The following is a 12,673-nucleotide window of genomic DNA, read 5'->3' on the forward strand; positions in this document are numbered from 1 at the left end:
GTTTTAGAATTCTAAAAGATGGTCCATCTCAAGCACATATGTACTGCACTCAATGCCTCTCCCGGTCTTTACAATAGAAGAAGATGTTACTCTTGTTCGATTTTGGTTACATCGTATGATGAGACCAATGAACAATGATTATTTCTAGTAAAGAGTATTGAGACATTTTGTAGTATCGCGGAACGAAACCATAAGAAACAGTAAGAGCCTAGAACTAAGAATTGCATTCATCAATAAGGAAGTCAAACATTATACAGAAGTTTTGTGGATGGTTCACCGTAGCAATTCTGGATTATCCAACGAAGAACTGGTGAGTATCTTAGCTTTGTCCTCACTGATCAACTGCATCATAAATATCCGAACTTGTTGTTTATCTGTTTTACAGAAAACCATCGCTCAGAACAAGTTTACTAAAGAAACCGGAAGAGAGTTTAAGCATTTTGAATGTTATGAACTCTACATCGAGAATGTCGCTGGATTTGATGTAGTTTGATGTTTTTGTTGTGGTTTATTAAAATGTAGTTTGATGTTATTTGCAAGTTTAAATTGTAAGAACTTTCGCTTAATCTGAAGTGTAAATCTATTTTAAAATCTAAATATTTTCATTCATTGATATTACTGCCAATTCATTTACAAGATATAAACTTAGACAATAATAAAAAGTACTAAACAACTTCAATAAAAATCAAGTACAAGTTTTGGCCTCCTGTTTATCTTCATTTGACGTATCTTCCATTCAATGCACTCTTTGACAGTTTTTCCTTTGTTTTTGAATTTTGTATTGTTAACTTTCAAAATTGGAGCTCTTCTTTGCCTTTTAGCGGAACATTTTCTTGGAGCAACTTCAAAAACTTGCACTTCCCTCTTACAATTTTCAATCTTTTGAAAACTCTCACATATCTTAGAAACATCAGCTTCAAGTTTTGCATTGCAAAAAAGTGTGATCGCCTTTTCAGCCATTTCACCAACAATAAACTAAAAAATTGAAATAGAGTTTAGAAGAGAAAATTCAAGGTTGTGAATTTTGGTGTGAGTGAATTGTTTGAAGATGATGGTAATTTATATAGGTAAAAAGTGAATTTTAAATTTCTAAAATACTACTCGTTCACGTTTTTGCTTCAAACGCCAGCGTTCGAAGTTTGAGCGCCGTGTTTATGTTTCGAACGTCGGCGCTTGTGGTTTCAACGCCGGCGTTTAACCTACACACGTTGGCGTGTGTCCCTAACCCGGGCGCTTGATGTTCACCGCTCATTGTTGTTCCATAGTGGAGAAACCTGGTTGGCCATCCACCTGGCTCAACAAAAAAAATGGGTTTGTTCATTCCCATAGGAATTGCCCTTAAGGTTTGCTGAAGCAGATGATACGTACAGGCCGATACGTAACTGCATCGATAAATATTGACACATGATCTTTAATGTATCAGTTTCTCATTGCACTTCTAGCAAAAAGAAAGAAAAAAAAAGTACTAGTAGGTCGTTGTACCAATTTTGTATTAGTCATACCGAGCTCATACAAACTGGTTAGTATCAGAGTGATACACGACTCTCTTTTTTTTTGTGGAAGAATAGTTTTCCCTCGTACCATTGATAAGAAAATTTTGTATTTTCCGGAAAAAAACTGTTACATCTTCATTCCATGTTTAAATGTTCAGATAGATTAAAAGGGAAATTAGTGTGGAGCCTTTGCATACATGTTGTATTGCATCCTTGTAACAAAAAAAATTAAAATTTGGTTGACCGAGTGATACACGACAGGCAGAATAAATGACCAGAGTTATATATGTGTAGCCAATAAAGGGGGGATCCTGCACCCGGATTTTTAGGGACTGTACCAAAATCTATAAAAGACAAAAAAACTTTTAACACGTGGATTAGTACCTATATCAACAACCATGCTGGTTTCATAGGGGTGTACTGTGCACATAGTTGAACTCCCATTTCACAAAACAAATTTTCAACTTTTCTTCCTCACCGTCATCAAAACGTTAATGATCGTTGTCATTGAAGTTTATATGGTTAGTCCATTATCTTTGGAATTGTATTGTTAATAATTTTTTATTGATTAACAATTACGATTGATCTGTAGTACAAAAGAAATTGACTTTTATTTTAAATTTTGAGGTTCCAGAAACTCAACAACATAAAAATGGAGATATATTTGAGTTCAATGATTAATAATAAGATATAAAAGCTCTGAATTTTCAACGATATTCTTTATCAATGGATGTTGCTTGTGGATACAAGAAATGTGGAAACCGGAGGGCCAGATAGGTGAATCAAGGAAATTTTATCTTCTTATATTTTTATAAACGTTTATACTTTGACAAAAGTCAAGATTTATATACTTTGACAAATTATATGGCTCCTTCTATAGAAACTACCGCGTTTGTGAGGATCTAGGCCTCTTCACTAGCGAGATCAAACAATTTTTATCCGATTTTTCTTATCCGGCTCGTAAAAAGAAAATCTATTCATCATTTCATCATATCAGTACCTGGTTGCTGGTGGAAAACTGAATTTTGTTTCTGTGTCATTACACCAAAGTCATGTGGAAAAAATATACAAGCATAATTCACTAAAAGGTAATTAGTATAAATAAACAATTTCATAGAGTTTTTTTTTGACACATTCCACCGGGTTTAAGGAAAACTCAAAACCTTACAGACTAAACAATAGGAAAAGAAATGAAAAAAAAAACTCTCTAATGAAAACCTACAACTACTGAACTCCACAACATACTACCAAAAACAGGACTCACTACTGCTCCAACAACAACATACCAAAGTTCAAAACCTATTACTATCCTAAAAACTCAAATATATCTAAACGCTTCAAAAACTTCTCTTAAGTACCCTAACAAGCTTCCTCGGGCATAAGGAAAAACATTCGTCAATAACACTTTTGACATCAAATTAACCATTTGAAGGGTTGGTTTTCTCACCTTAGCAGAACTCTCTTCTCTACACCTTTCACCCATAAACGAGAATTCTTCTAAACTGAAGATTTATGAGAGAAATGAGCCCTTACACCCACAAGCTTGTCACGTTGCAAATACCCATTCATCCTCTCCACCTAAGATAAAAGAAAACTCATATTGTCACTACCAGCATTAGATATATCCTCCCTACAATCTCCTCCAATAGACATGATCACCTCATTAATCACCAGATCACAATTCATCCCGCTACTTGAGTTTCCATTTATCAAACCAACTTTATCTATTATTACTACCTCCATTGTTCCACCTTCTCCGATTTTAGAAATTTGTTGACTATTATAAGCAAAGAAATGTTGAACTTATTAGTCATATCAATAGGAATCTCCATCCGTTTATCAATTCCATTACTAGAAGATTCATCAAGAAATCCTTCATCAAAGAAATCAGAGTATTTGTTCATGTTCGAGCATTGCTCGGTTGAACTCGCCAAACGTTGGTATGTCAAGTTTGGTTCTCATATATTAGTTCCAAAACTCAAGGTTGCTTGATTAGATTACTAGATTCAACTTTGTTAGGTTAGACTATGAAGTCTAGAAATGTTGAGATAAACTCGTGTTACTCTGAAGAACCTGAAGACCTATCAAAATTAGCGAACACGTTATCTTTCTATTTGAGGCTAACAATACAATACTTGAATTGTTTCCATTTCTATCTATGTTGCTGGCTAGTCGTTTATATTGAAAATACAACATGCGAAGTTATATATATATATATATATTCTGGATACGAAAAATAATTCTATTAGATATATATATATATATATATATATATATATATATATAAATGAAACTCTAGTATTAGAGACTTGATCATTTCATTATCATCAAAGTGCCAAGGAAAAATATACAAGTTGTAGCACAACTTTGTATATTTAATTACGAAGTATAACGTCTAGATTTTGAACTTCGTAATTGCGACATTGACATTATCTTTGTAACTTTTTACAAGATTGGGTAATCAACTTTAGGTTGATTCCATGCCTAGAAAACTATGTTTAACTACATGAGTTTAAGGAAATACACTTGCAAAACTCGTTTCGTAGTTGAAAGGAATCAATGTGACTGGTGGTTCGATTCCTATTGGGGTTCTATAGCAAGACCCATCCCTATTAGGGATCTCTTGCAGGAACCTTCCCAATAACAAATCTTATTTCCGGTTTCATATGTACTTTAGGGTTCGTGTGAATATCGGAATATGAATTGATATTTAAGAAAGTTCAAGATGTCGACATAGTGAGTTTTGAACACATGCTAAAATCTTATTATTTTATTGTTCAAAGATATTCCTTGAAACTCAAGGTGAGATCCCAAACCGAAATATTTGAGAATCTTATATTTGGGTTTTGAATTTATATGTTCTATTTTCCCAGTAAGCAAAACATATCTTTGAGAGATATATTAGTAAAGTATACTTGTATGCTAGCTAATATTGAGTTGTCATCCATGAGAGATTTCGGTAATTAGTTGGATATTTAGTTGGAATTAGACAAAACCGAAAATTGGTGTGTATTCCATATCTTTTGATATTTTCGATAATGGAAATTCCTTGGTGTCCAAACTACCTTGGTCTATAGATAGTGAATATTGTTCTTCTTACAAACTTCCTGACAATCAGAGTGATAGCCGACTAATAGTATTATAAGTAATACTATTCTGGACTGATGAGTAACCTAATTAGGCAAAATCTCTTACATCTGCGCTTTGAAGTCTTCTGTGAGATCAAGAAGCGTCTAGAAATATTGTTGGTGGGAAACTGGAATTGTATTATTATTGTAGTTTTGTATTATTAATTTGATTGAATAAAGGTAGTTGAACCTTGATATTCAACTAGTTTCTTTATTTTAAGAACCTTCTCTTCTGATATAAGGTCACTCAAACTAGATCAAGGATCGACAAATTTCATATCTGTTTTAAGATCTGGAGATAGGCTTGTGATCATTTATTATTAACAGACATCGTTCTGTGCGTGATCGATCATAAGGGAACCAAGTTATTTGTGCAGGTACATTGAAAACTGAAGATTTGAAGACAAGAAGATTCTTTATTGGTTTATGATCTTTGTGATTTACTTCGTTCACATTTGATTGGATGGGATCCGACTTGGATTTGTTTATCTCGATAGACATGTTATATATAGTGGTATAGGTCGATGATCTATTATTTGGTGGTTATCTTCAGGATACGAATCTGATAGGTTGTGAACCTAGATCTGATTATCTTGATAATCTAGATCTTGGTTGATCTGAAGCGAACAAAGGAGTTTATATTATTTAAATAGGAGAGCCTTTGTTTGACTCAACAAATATCTCTTATTTAGTTCTTGAGATTTATAGCGGTTACAGAATACAGATTAGTCCTTTATTATTTCGGAATGTGATCCAAAGGAGTTGAGTGCAAGAAGTCATCATAGCAGGTGAAGCGGATTAAGATAGTGGACTCTATCTTCGGATTTACGTGCGTCGACCAGATTGGTATTAGGCGCAAGAATACTAAAGAAACTAGGTAACTTGGAATTAGTTTATTTGATTTCAGCCATACGAAGTTGGTAGTAGTCTTTGTATATCGGCTTAATTCTGAGAGTATTCAAAACTGGACTAAGTCTCGGGTGTTTTTTACATTTGTGGTTCCTCGTTAACAAAATCTTGTGTCGTGTTATTTACTTTACTTCCGTATTATTTAGCTTGTCTTTATAGTTTAAGTAAATACACTTTGTACGTTAATTGTCACTTGGACAGATCCCACAAGTGAACACCTTATTGAAATAATCTTTTAGTGATTGTTGCTTAAAGAAGATTATACAAGGTTGGTCTTGAATAAGTTGTGATAACGAAAAGATTGTGTTGAACTTGGTACCCTCGTCATTTCAGTTCCTCCCCTACATCTCTTCAAAAATTTTAACTACCCATCCCTCTTGCTTAGATGCCTCATTATTCTTATTCGCTTGAGCATTCATTGTCAATTTAGCAGCTGCAGCAATAGCATCCTCAGAAGTAGCCTTTCCAGCTGTTGCAACAGCTGTAGAAAAGGCGCACTTCTCATCAGTGTGACCAAAAACTTCACAATGTGTATATCGAGATGGTTTTCATCCATACTACATGGGTGGATTGATCCTTACCTTCCCAATTAGTGCATCAATATAGCTAGGAAAATCATACTTCACATCAATCTCAATACAGATTCTTGTATAAGACGCTCTTGATCATGTATAAGTATGCTTATCCAACATAATAGGAACTCTATTGAAGCTAGCAATCTTTGTCAGAATTGTGGCATTCCACAAACGAAGCGGAACTTCCCTCAATTTCAACCAAATAAGAATTATTTTAATCTATGCTAACTTCTGCTCTATCATAAGAGTCCAAGGTCTCAGCACAAACAATTATTAAGAAACACCCATGCTCCAAAGTTGCATTTTTATCCTCATCGGAGTCAAAATCAAACACAAAATCCTATCACCATGCAGAATCATTTTAATCTCACCTAAATTTCACTAGTAAAAATAGATATCTTGTTTTGGTTCATAAAAACTGATGGTTAATAATCAGAATGGATACAATCAAGTATATTCAAAATGTTTTATTTCAGGTAAGTTTACTGATTTTTTTTAATCATACACACAATAACTTAATACCCAAAATCAAAGATGATGCTAGTGTTATGGAATTCAGGCCAGTTGCATTATGTAACATATTATACACAATAGTAACAAAATTGTTATCCAATAAGTTAAAACAATATATGAACAAGTTTATCTCATTGTCTCGAAATGCAATTTGAAAATGAGGGGTACCAATTACATCACCAAATTTTAATTCGGAAACTTATATGGAAAAACTTGTCACAATCGGTAGCGCAGATCATCAGTAAAGATCTGATACCAAATATGAAGACAAGTTTAACTTGGACGATATCATAAATAAATATCCAAGTAATTACCTAGCATGTACCTGAACTGTAACACGAATCGAATTCCAACAAGTATTGCAATCTTTCTTTCAAGATATGAATTAACAAGTTCTATGCACTCTTTTAGGCTTAAAAACTATTTAGGTTATTTTAACGTACTACTCATGCTATCAATACTTCTTTATATAAAGGAGGATGTTGAGGCTGACGTGGCAGATCCATAATCAATTTCCCGTTTTCTACCAAATTAGGCAGCCACGTCGGAAAACAAGTTATTATATTTGAACAGACAAGTCTTTAGGCATTGTACAAGAAAAAAAATAATACTTTTGTTTGTAAGATATCGTTTGCCAACGAAATATACGAGAAGTTATGCCTTTTCAAAAATAACGTTTCTCAAGTGGAAAAAAAGAAGATCTTCCCCTCGGATCCGACGATTCAAGGATTATTTACATACACGGTGACAACCATGTTAACGCTATTTTTTTTCTCGATCTATTTTTCAGCCACAATGTTTTTGAATGACGCGTCACTTAGGATTTTGTAGCGCACGATTTGTGAAGAAACATATCCTTCGGATAAATATATTAAAAGGAGAGAATACGAATCAACTATATATACCAATATCCCAATCCTCTACTTTCTCCTTCATGAGATACAGAGCAACCGCGCCTACTTTTTCACTCACAATTATGAAACATTCATATCATAAACAAATTACTGGTGAAGGAATATGCAAAGCACAAGATTTTTTTTTTCTTAAGCAATGGAAAGGATAAGGTAAGGGTACACCCATATATGATCATGATGATAACAGAGAAATTGGAAAACACGAAATAACGGAGGAGAAGGAATACGGAAGGCACAAGATTATTTTGTTTAAGCTATGGAAAGCATAAGATAAGAGTACACCATACACGATGATGATCACAGAGTAATAAACATTGAATATATACCTTCAAGTGTAATGTGGCGAGGAAATTACGTTAGGAAGTGAAACATGAGAAGGGGCAGTGGGTTGCTAAATCATGCATGGTTTTTTCTTTTTATGAACTGGCATCCATGAATATTAGTCGCTTCCCCGATTTTTTATATATATCAAAATATCAAGGTACGTAGTATTAACGATTGTTGAATAAGCTATCTAGAGTAGATTATTGCATATGTGTTTCGCTCATATTTTTATTTGTTGTTTTCTTGACATTGAATCATTGAGGAAAAAAATTGATAGAAAAAGGCAAAGTTTATATTAGAAAGGTTCTTAATCACCAAACAAGGAAAAGTAGAGTTTGGATGTTGGCTTTCGTGAAATTTATTATGCGTATTTTGGGGTATCATTTAGCATTCAATTAAGGAAACATGTCATCGGGCGAGTTCTAAATCATCGAGAGTGGAAACTCGGGGGTATAATAATCACACCCAATATTTTGTTCGGCAATCTGTATGGACTAAACTCCAATATAATTCCTAGAGCACCAACTTAAAAGTGAGACTCAATCAAGAAAGATATCAAAGAGCTTTATCTCTTTCTCAATGCAATCAGTAAATAAACTAGATAGAAATCTGTGAGACTTATTGATATGAGAATAACTTGGATGGTAACAAAGACCAATAGTCGAGTGTCAATCAAGTTTTATCCAACAATCAAGGTCGGATTTATCAACTGATTGAACTACGCACAACCTGTGATATTTCAATTATATTAACAAATATAATGCGGAAAAGAAATAACATAGACACCATAAATTTTGTTAACGAGGAAACCGCAAATGCAGAAAAACCCCGCGACCTAGTCCAGATTTGGACACCACACTATATTAAGCCGCTACAAACACTAGCCTACTACAAGTTAACTTCGGACTGGAATGTAGTTGATCCCTAACCAAGTATCACACCGATTAAGGTACAATCGTGTTCCTTACGCCTCTTGAATCCCAACAGGACTCTGTGCACTTGATTCTCGTAGCTGATCTCACCCACAACTAAGAGTTGCTATGACCCAAAGTCGAAGACTTATAAACAAATCTGTCTCCCACGAATATGTCTATCCTTTATTCTTTTTGTTCCGTCTTTTGATACAAAGATCAAGGTGAAAAGGAACCAACTAATAATCCGGTCTTATACTCCCGTAGAGCAGCCTAGAAATATTAGTCACCTCAGAATAACCTAACTGGTAAACAAAAGAAGTTATTGCGGAATCACAAGAGTCTGAGACGAAAAACTGTTGTGATTACTTTTTATATCTTACCTATCGGAGATGATTCTCGAGTAAATCTTAGAGAAGATAAAACTCAATATGATAGAACAAGTAAGATCAGAATACGCAACTACAGAGAAAATAGTTGGATCCGGCTTCACGAATTCCAAATGAAGTCTTCAAGTCGTTAACCTAATAATGGTTTTGGGAAAACCTAGGTTAAAGGAGAATCGACTCTAGTTTACAACTAAGACACACCAGCGTGTCGAAGTTAGGTTTTTCCAGCTGCTAGAGTTCTCCCTTATGTAGTCTTTCAAATCAGGGTTGCTTACAATCAAAGCTAAGAAAGCTTAGTAAAAACAATTGATATTCACCGTTAGATGAACTCTTAATTTAAGATTCAAGTTAAGTCTGCTTAGAAAATAAGCAATCAATCTCCACCGTTAGATGGTATTAGCTTGATACACACAAATGAAATATACATATATATAGATATGGATGAACTGTACCCAAACGTGTATACCTTGTTGGCTCAATAACAGTTAACCGAAGTTAGCCATATTAACACTTGTAACTTATCCATATTCATCTAACACTTCTAGATCAAATATGATGATCAACCAATCATGATAGATAACCAACTGAATCTAAATGTGTTTCAAGAGATTTGTTTGAATGTTCATCATATCATAGAAATATGTATATGAACCTTTTGAAACAAAATCGGTTTGGTTTGTAATTGTACAAAGTACTTATACAAGAACCAATTCATGAACATAATTCCAAGGCTTTTAAAACTAGTTCACATACCTTAATCATTAAAGCTCCGGGGACTTTAGTTCGCAAACTGAGTTCACAAATGAACATGAGTTCATGAGTATGAAAATCACACTTTACCGATTTTAGAACTTGGCCACTGTGTTCATGAACTGAGTACGCGAACAACAGTTTCGGACTTTGGCTTTGTCCAGCCGTTCGCAAACAGGGTATGCGAACAACAGTTCGGACTTGGCCTTTGTCTAGCCGTTCGCAAACAGGGTACGCGAACAACAGCTCCGGACCTTTTCACAGGTAAACCAGTTCGCGAACAAGGTTCGCAAACAATAGTTCCAGACCTGAACTAGACTTCCACAGTGCACATACAAAGTATACATACTGTGATATATCCAGGTACTGGTAGTCATTCTAAACTCTCGTTTAATCATTGAAATATTCTTAGAATACAACAATGGTAATCTTACACATAGCACTAGCTTCAAGCAATTTTCAAGTGATTAATCGATCAATACGAAACTTCCCAAGTTAACATCAAATGACTGTCTCACACAAATCATGTAAGATGTTCAAGGTAATTTTCACATAATCATCTTTGACTTAATATTTAGTTTCCAACAAATAAATTGTTTCCAACTAAACTCGTCAAGTATACGATGAACTTAGCTAAAGCTAAAAGCTTCCAACACATATTTTGAGAAATATAATAGTGAGATAAATTCGGCTCGAAGTATCAAATGTGTAAAATGTAAAAGTCAATATAGATATACGACTTAGTCTCTTTACAAGATAAAATAGAATAGACTTCTGAGTGATAAATAAGTTTTAGTCTCCACATACCTTTTGTTGATGAAGTTCCTCAAAGCTCTTCAGAAGATCTTCATCTTCAATTGGTGAACGTCGTGAAGTCTAAAGCTCAACTACACACTTTTAGCCTAGTCCGAGACATAACTATAAGTAGACTAGAAATCAAGTATCTAGTTTTGATCAACTAAACTTGACAAACAAGCTTGAGATATCAACGCTTTCGAATTCGACCGAGCAGTGCTCTAACAGAAAGAAATGTTAATATGTGAGGTGTCGATTCTTTCAGAACTAGGAAACAGATAATGGAGGTTTCTTTCAGATGATATTGGATGGAAGCCAAATGTTCACTCTGCAAAAGAACGACGTCGGTGAAGTACTTATTCAAATGTGTCAAAAAGGAGGGGATAAAGCAACAACTATCATCGAAGACCATGCAACAAATAAAGATACATGTAGAGATGCTATAGAAAATGAATCAATGAAATACTAGTATTGACACAGACGTACCGGAAAAAGTCAAGGTTGACGAAGTAAAGAGATATATCTTGATTGTTGTTATATCTCAATGTCAGAAACCTGTTGGACAATATTTGAGTTTGAAATACTGTATCGACGCCAGGCACTTGAAATACTATCCTTCTACCTACCAAACGAATAAACAATAATGCCTTGGATGGACAAACTTTTCATTTACGAATGTTGTTAAACATTGTAAAAGGTACCGCATCATGTTATTACAAAGGTCCTACATTATATGACGATACGCGAACCGTCAATAGATCAATGATTTTAGGTCAGCACGTCTGGCATTTGGATTTTAGAGGATGACAATGAATGGCATCATGCAATTAAGGAAGAAGGTCATAGGGAGAGTGCTAAATCTCTGCGAGAAATGTTCTTGACAATGTTACTAATGTGTGAGGTGTCTAATCCTTTATAAACATCTACCATTCTGATGTTTACACTACTGATAAAGTTATTTATCTTTGTTATATATCTTTGAGCACCCTTTGACATAACCATGCATGAAGTTGATAGCATTCGTGCCCATTAAGAATGAATAACTATCCAAGGTTCCCAAGAGTAGAAATAAGAGAATGTGCATTCAAAGAGTTTCCGTCGTCATAATAACTTATTTCGATGGTCTGAATCTTTGATGTAAAATGTGGATTCCTCAAGTTTTCATTGACATAACATTTTTTGTGATGGTCTGTGACTTAGTGTGATGAAATTATTGAGACCTCCATAAACAATTTAGTATTCAAATAGGATATATTCCGGTAAAAATTATTATGAAACTTTTAGATGTTTAGAATATGTTTATGTTTATGTAACAACCCAGCTTCCCACACAATCCCGGCAGATGATTATGTAGAAAGCATATCGTTAATTTCCTGTGTAACGTACGCAACCGCAAGAAATTATGGGATCATATCCAATGGTTTAATATAAACCGTCTAACAATTTTGTCTACAGGGTGAAATCTTACATGGATCTCTAGCTATCAGAATGAAGTGCAATACAACGTCCACCACCTACTTTGCAGTAACTTAGGAACCTGTCATAATGCAACCAAAAAATCCAAGAACTACTATTGTCCTCAGGACGAGTACTCTCCTCTCAGTTTCAGGCTCAAACTTGATTTAACTAAAGAAAACCTTTAGAACATGCTAGAGATAGATGAAATCTCCAATAGTACCTAGAATTTGTGAAGCATGTCAAAATGATGATTTTAATAGCACGACTCAGGATTGCATAAAATTATGATCTCTGGACATTATGATACATTATATGCTTTACATTTCCCAAAAAAACTTCTGAACATACCAGATTACGTCCGCGCCTTACGTCATCAGAATAAACATAGATTGCATAATTTTCAACTTAAGACAACAAAAGATCTACACTAGGACCTCTAGGTCGCTATCTATCCAGATTACTTGTTTCAAAATATTGTCCATAAATAAAGACCGGTTCCCAAACTCAATAAGTA

The sequence above is a fragment of the Papaver somniferum genome, unplaced genomic scaffold (genome assembly GCF_003573695.1).
Source record: "Papaver somniferum cultivar HN1 unplaced genomic scaffold, ASM357369v1 unplaced-scaffold_125, whole genome shotgun sequence".
Classification (NCBI taxonomy): Eukaryota; Viridiplantae; Streptophyta; class Magnoliopsida; order Ranunculales; family Papaveraceae; genus Papaver; species Papaver somniferum.